The sequence below is a fragment of the Malania oleifera genome, chromosome 1 (genome assembly GCF_029873635.1).
Source record: "Malania oleifera isolate guangnan ecotype guangnan chromosome 1, ASM2987363v1, whole genome shotgun sequence".
NCBI lineage: Eukaryota > Viridiplantae > Streptophyta > Magnoliopsida > Santalales > Ximeniaceae > Malania > Malania oleifera.
Genome location: NC_080417.1, coordinates 14,651,889 through 14,664,908, shown reverse-complemented (window position 1 = coordinate 14,664,908; position 13,020 = coordinate 14,651,889).

Genomic DNA, 13,020 nt, shown 5'->3' with positions numbered 1-13,020 from the left:
ATCACATGTTTATTCAAACAACAATAAAAATAAAGTGTTTGCAATTAATTACATGCTTATTCAAACAAATATTCACAATTAATGAAGGATATGTGCATGCTTATTCAAAAAAATGTAGAAACAGATATTCACAATTAATTCACATGCTTATTCAAAAGTATGGAAACAAATATTCTCATTAAATCAGGGATGTTTTCAAATATAGAAACTAAATATTCACCTTAAATCCATAATATTTACAAATATAGTAACATATATTCACATTAAATCAAGGATATTCAATTATATGTAAACTAAATATTCACATTATCTCAAAGATATTTATGAATATTCACATTAACTCAAGGATATTTACAAATATGGAAACATATATCCACACTAAATCAAACATATTATAATTTTCACAAACCAATTATTCAAATATGGAAGTATATTATTTACAAAATGAAAAGGAGTAATTAAAAGGTTTATTAAATTCAAATTTTGGGATAATTCCAAATTAATTACTAGTTCGACTCTCAATCTCCCCAATGGAATCGCCAAGTTGTCATGACGTCCTCGGAGCGAGGGTGCCTCGAGGTGGTGAATAAAAAATGATTTGATTATTTTCTACAAAAATTGGAATTGGAGTCACCACTAACCTTTTGGAGTGTGGTTAGAATACATGATTACTACCCTGTTAAGGGTAGAATTGGTATGCATATACCAAAGTAGAATTCGGGAGTTCGGATATGTGAGGGGAAGGTACGAGCACTCCTTACACACCCGTTCTAAAAATGGTATCTAATTAATTGAAGATTATCCCAAATTTAATTCAAAAATCCTTTTATTTTACCCCCTTTGTGAATTTACAAAATGCAAATGAATGAATCACACATATTATAAAATATAGATATTCCCTCAAAACTAGGGTATGGGAAGCTTGAAAAGCTCATACCCTTTTATTACAATCATAGGGACCAGAAAATCAAGAAAATATCTTACAAAATACACTCCTCACATTTTGAAATTTCATAGGGTTTTTCTAAGTATGGAAATACTATTTCGAGAGGTTTTGGATCTTATTCTAAATAAAAAATTACGAAAAATGATTTTCATATCTCAAAAATATTTTTAGAATTTTCTCCGAATTTTCTCTTTTTTATGATTTTTTATAGTTTTCCCGAAATTTCAAATAATTAATATAATATGAAAAATAAATAAAGAGAATAATAGAATACTAATACCATATTATAATACCACTATAATAATAGTATTAAATAATAATAATAATAATAATAATACCACACACACACACACACACACACACACACACACACACAGATATATATATATATATATATATATATATATATATATATAAAATATTAATAACAATACCATATAATATATCTAAAAAAAAACCTTAACAATGAATAATCAAACCCTTAATAATAAAGTCCTAATATTAACAATAAAGGAAACTTATGATAATAGATCAAAACCTATATATATATATATGGAAACAATTGATTATGAAAATAAACTTAACCCTAAAATGTGCAATCACAAATATGGAAACAATCAATGGAATAATTAACCCTAGAACCAATATCCAATAATAAATATGAAAACTATGAGATTATGGAAACAAATCAATAATGAATATGAGAACAATTAATGGAATTATGGCAACGAATTAACCCTACAATTAATATACAAAATATACGAAAAATATGGAAACAATATTAAATAATGCAATAACAATTTGGAATACCTTAAAATATACAAGTAAATAAAACGAGTACATTACACATTAAATAATACAATAAAAATAATTTAAAACCTATAACAACAATAATATTTAATGTAGAGACCTGAAGAATTATAGTACTTAAATAATAAAAGAAGTGGAGAAAATGATTTTTTTTTTCAAAAAGGGATTTCAGCAGGGTCTCGTTGAAAAGTGCAGGGTGCTCGTCGACAAACAGGCTTCTTGGGCTCGTCGACGAGAACTTATCGAGAGTCTGTTTTCAGAGTCTGAAACTCATCAACAAGGAGAAGGTGTTCGTTGACGAGCCTCCTTCATGGACTCGTCGACGAGGAGATGTGACTCGTCGATGAGGCCACGTGGACAAGCATTCTATAAAAGGGCAAGAATTCATTTTCATGCGAGAGAAACATGCAAGAATTTTCTCTCTCTCTCTCTAACTTCGTCCCCCTCTGCCTTCTCTCTAGAAATTCGGCCTCATTTCATGCTGGTTCGACGATCCAAAGCTACCATGCTACTCTTGGGAAGTTTCTTTTCATATTTGTAGGAGTATATTGTTGGTTGGGCCAACTTGGGCCCCTTCCCAAAATTTGAGTAAGTTGATTATTTTAAGTTTTATTAGGTATTTGGTATTTTTGGACTGAGGAGGTGTAGTAGATAAAATAATATTGTAGGTTTTTTAGGGAAAAATGTAAATTTCAGGGTGTTGAACTGGGAACACCACAGTTGCAAATTTAGTTAAATATTTGGGCTTCTTAGTAGTCAGGTAAGGGAGTAAACTAAGTCAGTATTTTTCATGAAATTATTTACCATATTACAACATTTATTTTTAGAATATATGTATGTATTAGCACAGTGTTTGGGAATACTATTATTGAATAGGAAAATGGATTTAATGTTAATTAATAGGAAATATGATTTCAGATCCGGTTTTATGCTTAAAGGTATTATTCATATTTGTGTGGCATGAGTATTATTTCCATGAAATTATGTTATATTAGAATATTATGATTTTCTAGAATAAGCATGTTTTTCTCAGTTTTCAGGAAAATTATTAAACAATGTAGAAACCATGTTCTACAGATATTATGTAAATCAATACAAGAATTTCATGTGTAGTACGTTATGATATGCTGACGCAGATGTTGTGAAATTCATGTTATGATATGCCAGCACCGATGTCATGATTCATGTTGGCTCAGATGCTGTTATTATGTATGATATGCAAGATTTCATGAAATATTAACATGGCAAATATTATTATGATTATGAAATAGTTATATACCAGTATATGAAATGTACTATATGTTATTAGAACTTAGATGGCTTAGTTTAGTTTTCACGATGCACGGTACCGTAACTACAAGTTCAAGTTCAAGTTTAAGTACAAGTTCATAACAGTGCTACTGCACATCATATGCAGAGTGTGGGATATGACAATCGATGTGGCATCATGGTAGTGCAGGCGCTCCCCTTGCAGTCTGGACCAGGTGGGGCAAGCTTATCGTACTTATAAACTCATGTTCACTTAACGTGGTCGGCCAACCATTCCTAGGTCCTGCCTTCAGGCCACACAACCCAATCATGTGGGGGTAATACATGACATTAGTTAGCTATCCATCCTGGGTATTATTTATGTATTGTACAGTTATATAAGATGATTTTCATGTACAGTAATTTAGTACATTATTTCATGATATGATGTATCATTTTTTATTCAGATACGATACAGACAGTTTTACTAGATATGATCTATGTACTGATATTATGTATAATACGAAAATACTCATTTTTTCACACACTAGTGTTAGTTTATTTCCCTTACTGAGAGGTGTCTCACCCCAACTTACAAAATATTTTAAGGAATCCAGTTAGATAGGCGGACTGAGCTCAGCGTCAATAGAGGCAGTTTATACTATTTCAATGGGAGGGTGAGTTACTGAGCTAGGGCCAAATGGTTTTTGGATTATGATCCTAGATTTAACTTTTTGGTCTTTTGGGATGTCTATATATATATTTGACAGATTAGTAGTACTTTGGTATTGTAACTGTTGGATGATATGTAAGTACTTTATGTTTTCGCTGCTTAGTTATTAGAAATGTATGACAGGTATATCCCAGGTATCCATGGGTCCAGGTTGATTATAATTATGTCAGTTTAGCAGGTTATGGGGATCATTACGTATGTTATTATTAAAAAAAAAACTATTGGTAAAATAGGCAGATCGTTATAGTTCGGTATCAAAGCTTAGGTTGCTAAGTTTTGTAGACTATAGAATGCAGTGGAAACAATACCAGAGTGTAGGACAAAGGAATTTGAGGTTTTGTTTTGTAGTCTAGATGCAAGAATTTCGTGATGGTTTATGTGTTTTTCCTGGGGTGACGATTTCAGGAAAGCCGTAGAAAATTATTGTCGAGTTGGGTGTCCAAGTTGCAGCATTGAACCTTAAATTAAGATCAGGAAGGATAAATTAATTCAGGATATGATATACTAGTTAGATGAAATGTGTCGGATATGTTATGGTTATAGGGTCCTAAAGCTGAGTTTATTATCTTACCAGGATGGATCCTAGAGGTGGTAGCGCGCATGCAAGTGGTAGTGAGGGTGTTGGACCCTCAGGTGCAGCTGGTGGTGACTTAGACGCAGTATTACACAGCGTGGCTCAGCAAGTCATGACTAAAATTTCCAGAAGCTTTAGGGAGTAGGGAGGTCCTTATGCAGGCCGCGGTTGTACAATTGAGAAGTTTAAAAAGATGAATCCTCCATTTTTCTCAGGAGGAACTGATCCTGCAGTCGCTGAGAATTGGATGCAGGAGATTGAAAAGGTGTTGACAGTGTAGTAGTGTACAGAGGAGCAAATGGTTATATTTGCCACATATAAACTGACAGGAGAGGCCGAGAGATGGTGGACCACAGTGAAACTCCTGGAGCAGCAGAGGTTAGCACCTATAGAGATGACATGGGACCGATTCAAAGAAATATTCTTCGACAGATATTTTCCCGCCATTATCAGAGAGACCAAAGTGGAGGAGTTCCTGAATTTGAAGTAGGGACAACAGTTAGTCCAACAGTACACAGGGAAGTTCATAGAGTTTTCTCGCTTCACTCTGTATATTGTTCCTGATGAAGTAAGGAAGGCAAGGCAGTTTGAAAGAGGTCTGAGGTGAGAAATCCTCAAGCAGGTAGCAGTTTTGAAAGTGCAGGATTTTGCTGAATTGGTAGTCAAAGCAACTGTGGCTGAGACCAGTGAGTGGATGGATGCAGAAGAGCAGGGACATAAGAAGAGATCCACACCTTCAAGTTTCCAACAGGGGTCTAGTCGGGGCCAGTGGAGGAGAGGAAGCTATGGCAGGAGACAGAGGGAGGAAGCTGTGGGTCGTGAGGTCTAGGCAGTACAGACCTACTCTGTTTGTCATATATGTGAGAAGAGACATTGGGAAGAGTGTCAAGTGGGGAGGGGCGTTTGTTATCGCTGCGGATGACCAGGACATCTAACACAAGATTGTCCTAGACCAGTTGGTACCGCTACTGCTCCCAAACCTTAGAGGGGAGGTTATCAGGCACCCTGTGGAGGCCCATAGAGGAATGTAGCCTCGGCGAGGGTTTATACTCTAATGCCAAGAGACGCTGAGACTGCCGTAGATATAGTGACATGTAACTTTATTGTTTTACCATATCAAGTTATAGTTTTATTTGATTCAGGTTCTACTCATTCCTTTGTGTCCGTGGCCTATGTTAAATTGTCTGGAAATGAGACTCAATTATTAGATATAGAAATGTCAGTAGTTATACCGTCAGGGTCAGTGATGAAGTCTTGTAGAGTGCTCAGGGGTTATTTAGTAGAAATTCAAGGGAGGGTGTTACCTGCTGATTTGATTGTGTTAGATATGTATGGATTTGATATAATACTGGGTATGAACTGGATAGTAGCTAATTATGCTAATATTAACTGCCATCTAAAAGAGGTGATATTCAGACCACCAGGCAAGCAAGAATTTAAATTTGTGGGATCGCAGGTATGTTCCCCGCCTCAATTAGTATCAGCCATGCAAGCGAGAAGACTGCTCCTAGAGGGATGTCAGGGGTTTATGGCCTTTGTAAAGGAAATGTAAGAAAATGAATTAAAGCTTACTAATATGTCAGTGGTGAAGGAGTTTTCAGATGTCTTTCGAGACGAGCTACCTGGGTTGCCTCCTGATCGTGAGGTAGATTTCTCTATTAATCTACTTCCAGGGATGGCACAGATTTATAAAGCTCCTTACAGAATGGCTTCAGTAGAGTTGTGAGAACTAAAGAATCAGTTGCAAGACTTACTGGATAAGGGTTTTATTTGACCCAGTGTATCATCGTGGGGAGCTCTAGTGTTATTTGTAAAGAAGAAAGACGGGTCCATGAGGATGTGTATAGATTATAGGGAAATTAATAAGGTGACAATCAAGAATAGGTATCCTTTACCCCATATAGACGATTTATTTGATCAGCTTCAAGGTATGCAGGTGTGTTCGAAGATTGATCTGTGCTCTGGGTACCATCAGGTGAGACTCAAAGCAAAAGACGTCTTGAAGACAACTTTCAGGACTCGGTATGGGCATTATAAATTTCTGGTTATGCCTTTTGGTCAGATGAATGCTCCAGGTGTATTCATGGATTTGATGAAAAAGTCTTTCACCAATATTTAGACTAGTTTGTTATAGTTTTCATTGATAACATACTGATTTACTCGAGGAGCTTTTAGGAGCATGAGATGCATCTAAGGCTGGTACTTCAGATGCTCAAGGAAAAGAAGTTGTATGCCAAGTTTAGCAAATGTGAATTCCGGCTAGAAAAAGTTGTGTTTCTAGGGTATGTTATATCAGGGGATGGAATTTCAGTGGATCCCAGTAAGATAGAGGCAGTGGTAAATTAAGAAAGGCCGAGGAATGTTCAAGAGATTAGGAGTTTCTTGGGACTGGCAGGATATTACCGTCAGTTTGTAAAGGAATTCTTAGGATTATCAGGACCTTTAACACAACTGACCAGGAAGAATGCCAAATTTGCATGGGATGATGAATGTGAGCAGAGCTTCTAGGAATTAAAATAGCAGCTCGTCACTGCACCAGTATTGACAATTTCATCTGGAGGTGATGGCTATGTAATTTACAGTGACACATCTTTGAAAGGACTTAATTATGTATTGATGCAGCATGGTAGGGTCGTAGCTTATGCCTCTCGACAATTGAAAGAGTATGAAAAGAACTACCCTACCCACGATCTGGAATTGGCTACAGTGGTACACGCGTTAAATATTTAGAGGCATTACTTGTACGGTGAGAGATGCGAGATATTCTCAAATCACAAAAGTTTGAAGTACTTTTTCATTCAAAAGGAGCTGAACATGAGACAGAGGAGGTGGTTGGAACTTATTAAAGATTATGATTGCACTATCAGTTATCACCTAGGGAAAGCAAACATGGTAGTTGATGCTCTGAGCAGAAAATCAGTGGGACTAGCATTGGAACTTATGGAGGTTCAACATCTGATCTTGATGAATCTGGAGAGACTCGGTGTAAAATTGGTAGAGAGTGATCCTCAGGCATTTATTGCCAACTTAGTGGTGCAGCCTACATTATAGGAAAAAATTAAAGCTGCTAAGAAAGAGGACCCGAAATTAGTAGAGGTAATAGTTAGAGTATAGGGTGGTCAGGGAGAGGAGTTCAGTATTTCGGATGATGGAGCTCTGAGGTTTCACACTAGATTGTGTATGCCTGCAAATGCTGACATTAGGAGAATGATTTTAGATGAGGCTTACAGATATTTATACATGGTTCATCCTGGCAGTACGGAAATGTATAGGGACCTTTGGGAATTTTTCTAGTGGAGTGGCAAAAGGAGGGAGGTTGTCGAATTTGTAGCACAATGCTTGACATGCCAGCAGGTTAAAGATAAGCACCAGACACCGGCGGGTCAGTTGCAATTCCGGAGTGGAAGTGGGACCACATATCTATGGATTTTGTCACGGGACTGCCATTGGCATTGCATGGTTAGAATGCGATTTGGGTGATCATGGATTGTTTAATGAAGACCGTCCATTTCCTTCCCATTAAAAAAAAAAACTACTCAATGGATAGACTGTCATAGATTTATGTTCAAGAGATAGTCCGTTCTCACGGTGTGCTAGTGTCTATAGTGTCAGACTGAGACCCAGGTTTCACGTCACGATTTTGGAAGAGCTTACAGGAGGCTCTGGGGTCTTAGTTATCCTTCAGCACGACCTTTCATCCTCAGACAGATGGGCAGATTGAGAGAATGATCCAGATTCTTGAAGATATGTTACGGGCTTGCGTGCTAGAGTTTGGGGGTAGTTGGACCCAGTATATGTCACTGGTGGAGTTTGCATAGCTACCAGGCCAGCATTGGGATGACACCTTATGAAGCGTGGTATGGAAGAATGTGGCATTCCCCATTATACTAGGATGAGATGGGTGAGCGACTAGTTGTGGGGCTAGAGCTAGTGCAGCAGGCATATGATAATGTTCTGTTCATTAGAGACAGGATCAGTGCAGCTTAGAGCCAGCAGAAGAGTTACGCTGATACTCACCACAAGAAATTGGAATTTGATATGGAAGATCACGTGTTTTTGAAAATAGTTACATTAAAGGGAATTATGAGATTTGGAAGGAAGGGTAAGCTTAGCCATGGGTTTATTGGCCCATTTGAGATCCATGAGAGAGTGGGATCAGTTGCCTACAGGCTAGCCTTACCACCTGTTTTGTTCAGAATACATGACCTTTTTCATGTTTCCATGTTGAGGAAATATGTCCTAGACTCCTCTCATGTAATCAATTTTGGTGAGATCGAGCTCAAAGATACTCTAACGTATGAGGAGGTACCAGTGTTGATTATGGACAGAAAAGATCAGGAATTGCGCAATAGGAAGATTCCTTTAGTAAAAGTCCTATGGAGAAATCATGCGGCAGAGAAAGCTTCATGGGAGCTCGAGGAGTAGATACGACAGAAATACCCAGATGTATTCAATAAGGTTTAGTAGTAATTAGTAAAAGATGCAGATAAGTATATAATGTTCCAATACTGCGTCAGAATCTCTACCCCCCAAACTAAAAGGTCCTACTCCATCACCCACAGTATTCGTATCACTGTTCCCAGGGTCCATCTTGAAAAGGCAATAGCCAATCTCATAATTCCATCATCATCATACAATCAATATATTCATCAGACTATAACTTATAAAACATCCTTTTAAAATCATCTATCTTATTATCCTCAGTTCCCATTTTGAATTCACTCTTACCACCCAAAACAAGACCCAGCGATAGTATCCATGCTTTTCCTAGAATCGTCACCCCAGGAAAAGCACAGAAACAACCACGGAACCCCTTGCTTCCAGGTCGCAAGACAGAACCCTAAATTCTAATCTCATCCTCTAACAACAACTAACTTATGTCTCTTCAATATTCATTCCTATACTCTGGTATTGTATTCCGCTGTCTACTAAAATCTACAGAACCTAGCAAACCTAGGCTCTGATACCAAACTGTGACGCCCCAATTTTTCATGCCATTTTTTTCCACAATATCATAAATAACATATCGGCCACGCCACCACCCTGATACCATTTAAACATGACCCGACCAGAGGTGGGTACCAGATAAAATGATTATACCAATATTCCTATCAGCGTAAGTCACAAAATACATATAAATCAAAGTGAATACACATACCAGAGTGTCAACTAACCAGAAGTTAATACATCAACATACATCCCCAAAATAACAAAACTTTAGGGGAATCATCCATCACTAGTTACACACTCACCCTATAAGTCAAGGTACCAACTCCACTTTATTTGGGAGCTCTATCACCAGCTCGATCTCAGTTTCTTGAAATATTTAAATGATTGGGTGAGACACATCTCAGTAAGATGGAATAAATTATCTACAGTGTGTGGTAATATGAGATTCATTATATCACAACATATAAGCATACCAATGTTAGTATTTTGTGAGAAAAATATATCATTCCACATTTACTATCATATAGATATACAAAAGAAGCTTTCAAAAGCTTTTATTTTCATTTCTAAAATCATTCAATATAACCCAAATTTACCCGCGAAGTTTCTGAGAATAGGGAAACTCACCTGCCTATACAAGCAGCTTCCCTCTGCCCTGATATCACTTGCAGCCTAGCTCGATTTACCCAGGTTCAGCTACAATTGATTCATATAAGAGCACTCACCTCACTTAGTAAGCTCTCAGGCATTGTGTTTTACTTCTCTTTAATTATAAATTAACTCATGCTATTCATTTCCCATTTCATTCCTATTCCCTTTTTATGTTCATTTCCATTTCCAATTAATTTTCTTTTCCATTTCCATTTCTAGAACATGAGTTTCCTTGGTAACCCACACTGTCGTGTCTGTAACTCATGGCTGCTCTTACGATTTTTCTCCACACCATGCTTCCCCCCATGGTCAGCGTTGTGCGGCTCGAAAGTTGGACCAAACCGCAGTTGGCTTACCCGATTAGATCAAATAATACTATATACCTCATGTCTGTAGTACGACTGGCCGGCCAAAGCCTTGATCCAGACTTAGGGGGCACAACAATTCTACTATACGACTCAGCCTATTGCCACACCACATGCTCCATGAGCCCATGTGGTTATATTGCTCCACTAGCAACGGTACCGTGCTCTCAATATCATAACCCATCATTAGGGTTTCCATATTCATCCATCAGGGTTTTCACTGCCACATACCAACAATCATTATGTGGTATTGGCATTTCATCGATCACATGTTTGTATTCCCCGTGCGGAATTCCACATTTCATTTCTCACAATTTAATGTTCATATTGCAGAATTAACGATGCAATATTTCCTATGTTTACATTTCCCATAATTATATTTTACATTTTCATATTACAGAATCAACATTGCAATATTTTCATTTCTCATACTCACATTTCTTATCATCATGTTTCATATGTTCACATTCCTCATATTCATATTGCGGAATTTTGCATTGCAATATACACATTTCAAAATCAATATTCTCAACACATTTTATCTTATAAACATCTATTTTCACAAATATTCAGTATTTCTCAAAACACATTCATATATTTCACATTTCCTCATTTTCTCAGAAAATATCTTTCCTACATATTTTACTTTCATTATTTCCCCATAATTCCATTCTTAGACCATAACACATTTCAAGATCACATATTTCACAGGGTAATTCATTTATCACAGTTTAAACATTTCCCAACACAATTCATATGCCACACAAATTTCATCTGATATTTATATTATAAATAAATTTTAGGTAAAATATCATATACCATTTTAACATATTTTCTAACCCATAATTTCCATAAAAATACTACTATAATTTATTCCCCTTGCTTGACTTACTGAGAAGCTCAACACAACACCCAATTTGACTCTCCTCGGTGTTCCCAACTCAAAAGCTTAAAAATCATATTTTAACCAAATTAATCACCTCATTTCCCACAACATTTTCAGTATAATACTACCTACATTTCAAATACTCCAAACAACTCATAATACCCTTAAATCCCTTACTTACCCTGGTTTTTGGATGGTGCCCAAATTAGTCTAACCAACGAATTACTCCAGCAGACTTGAAGAGAATCTTCCCAGGAGTAGCGTGGTACCTTCCCATCGTCGAAAGTCTAAATTCTTGAGAGAAGGGCAGAGGGACGAGTTTAGAGAGAGAAGGAAATGAGCTGCATGAAATTTTCTCGCTGATCCCGAGCGCAGTTCATTTATAAGACGCAAATTCATCGATGAGACACGTCACCTCATCGACGAGTCCATGAAGGGAGTTCATTGATGAACTCGCAACCCTCGTCGACGAACATCAGGCTCTGCTGAACCCCTCTCGGTAAATTCTCATCGATGAGACATGAGTCCCCGTTGAAGAGCTTAAGAAGGCTTCTCGTCCATGAGCGCTCTGCGTTCATTGACAAGACCTTACTGAGTCTCTTTTTGAAAAATCATTTTCTCTCCTTTTCCTTTATTATTTATTTGCTATAATTCTCTGGGTCTTTACACTACATTTGACTTTACTTTGATACTTTTTGATTGATGTCAAAAGGGGAAGAAAGTCTTGAGTAAAAATGAATACATATTGTTGACCTACTAATATGAGATATGATTTATTTTATCCTGATATATAGTTGTTTTTCAAACATTGTTACAAGTATGCTTATTGTAAGGGGGAGACTTATCAAGGTTCACTCATTTTTTACTCCTTATTTGTCATCATAAAAAAAGGGGAGATTGTTGGCCTAACAAGACTTAAAAATATTATTTTGATGATAATAAATCAAGGAAATTCAACTTGTATTGGTTTTAGTGCATAATGTTTCAGGATTGAATGTTCAAAATGCTCACAACCCTTATCAAAGGAGAAAGCTTATACTTAAAGTCAATCAAATGAAAGCTTACCGGATATTGAAGCTTTGATTTAAAGAAAGATGAAAGCTCAATGGATATTGAAGAATGGTTTCAAAGATAGACAACTCTAAAGCTTAAAGCATATTGAGACCTGAAGTCAAGATGGACCCCAAGAAATGAAAAAACATGAAGTGCTTAAAGTGTTTACGTTTAAGAAGTCCTATGTAAGTACTTCATCCAATATCAATATGGGTATATGAAGCTCTTTAGGATACAATATAGAATTAGAGACTAATTTTTGAAAAACCCGGAATATGATTTTTAAAGTCACATTTGAGTTTTTCAAAAATTAAAGGTTCAAAGTATTGAAAAAATGAAAATTGTGAAAAATTGACAGCTCAGCTGACTAACCAGAAAGCCCAGGTGATTGACAATTTTTTAACTAAATTTTTGTTCAGACAAAATGGACCCAGTCAACTGACCCCAAATAGAATAGGCCTAATCGACTTGCCCGTCAACTAACCTACGAAAAATTTAAATTTTAAACAACAACGGAAAATTTTCAAAAATAAGTTTTTGAATTATAAACATTGTAAAAACTTGGGGGGACACTCCAAGTAACGTGGGAAACAATGAATTACTTTTCAAAGCTTTATAAATACTCCCTAAACCCAAGATTTTTACACACCAAGCAATATAATCAGCATTCAAGCATTGATATTGCAAACTCTTCTAAAGCTCTCTCTTATTCAAACTTTTGCTGAAGAATACTACTGATATTCTGCTGATCAAAAACCTACGGTTCTTGATTTGCTACCACATTTCTCAATTCTAAGAAAGAAC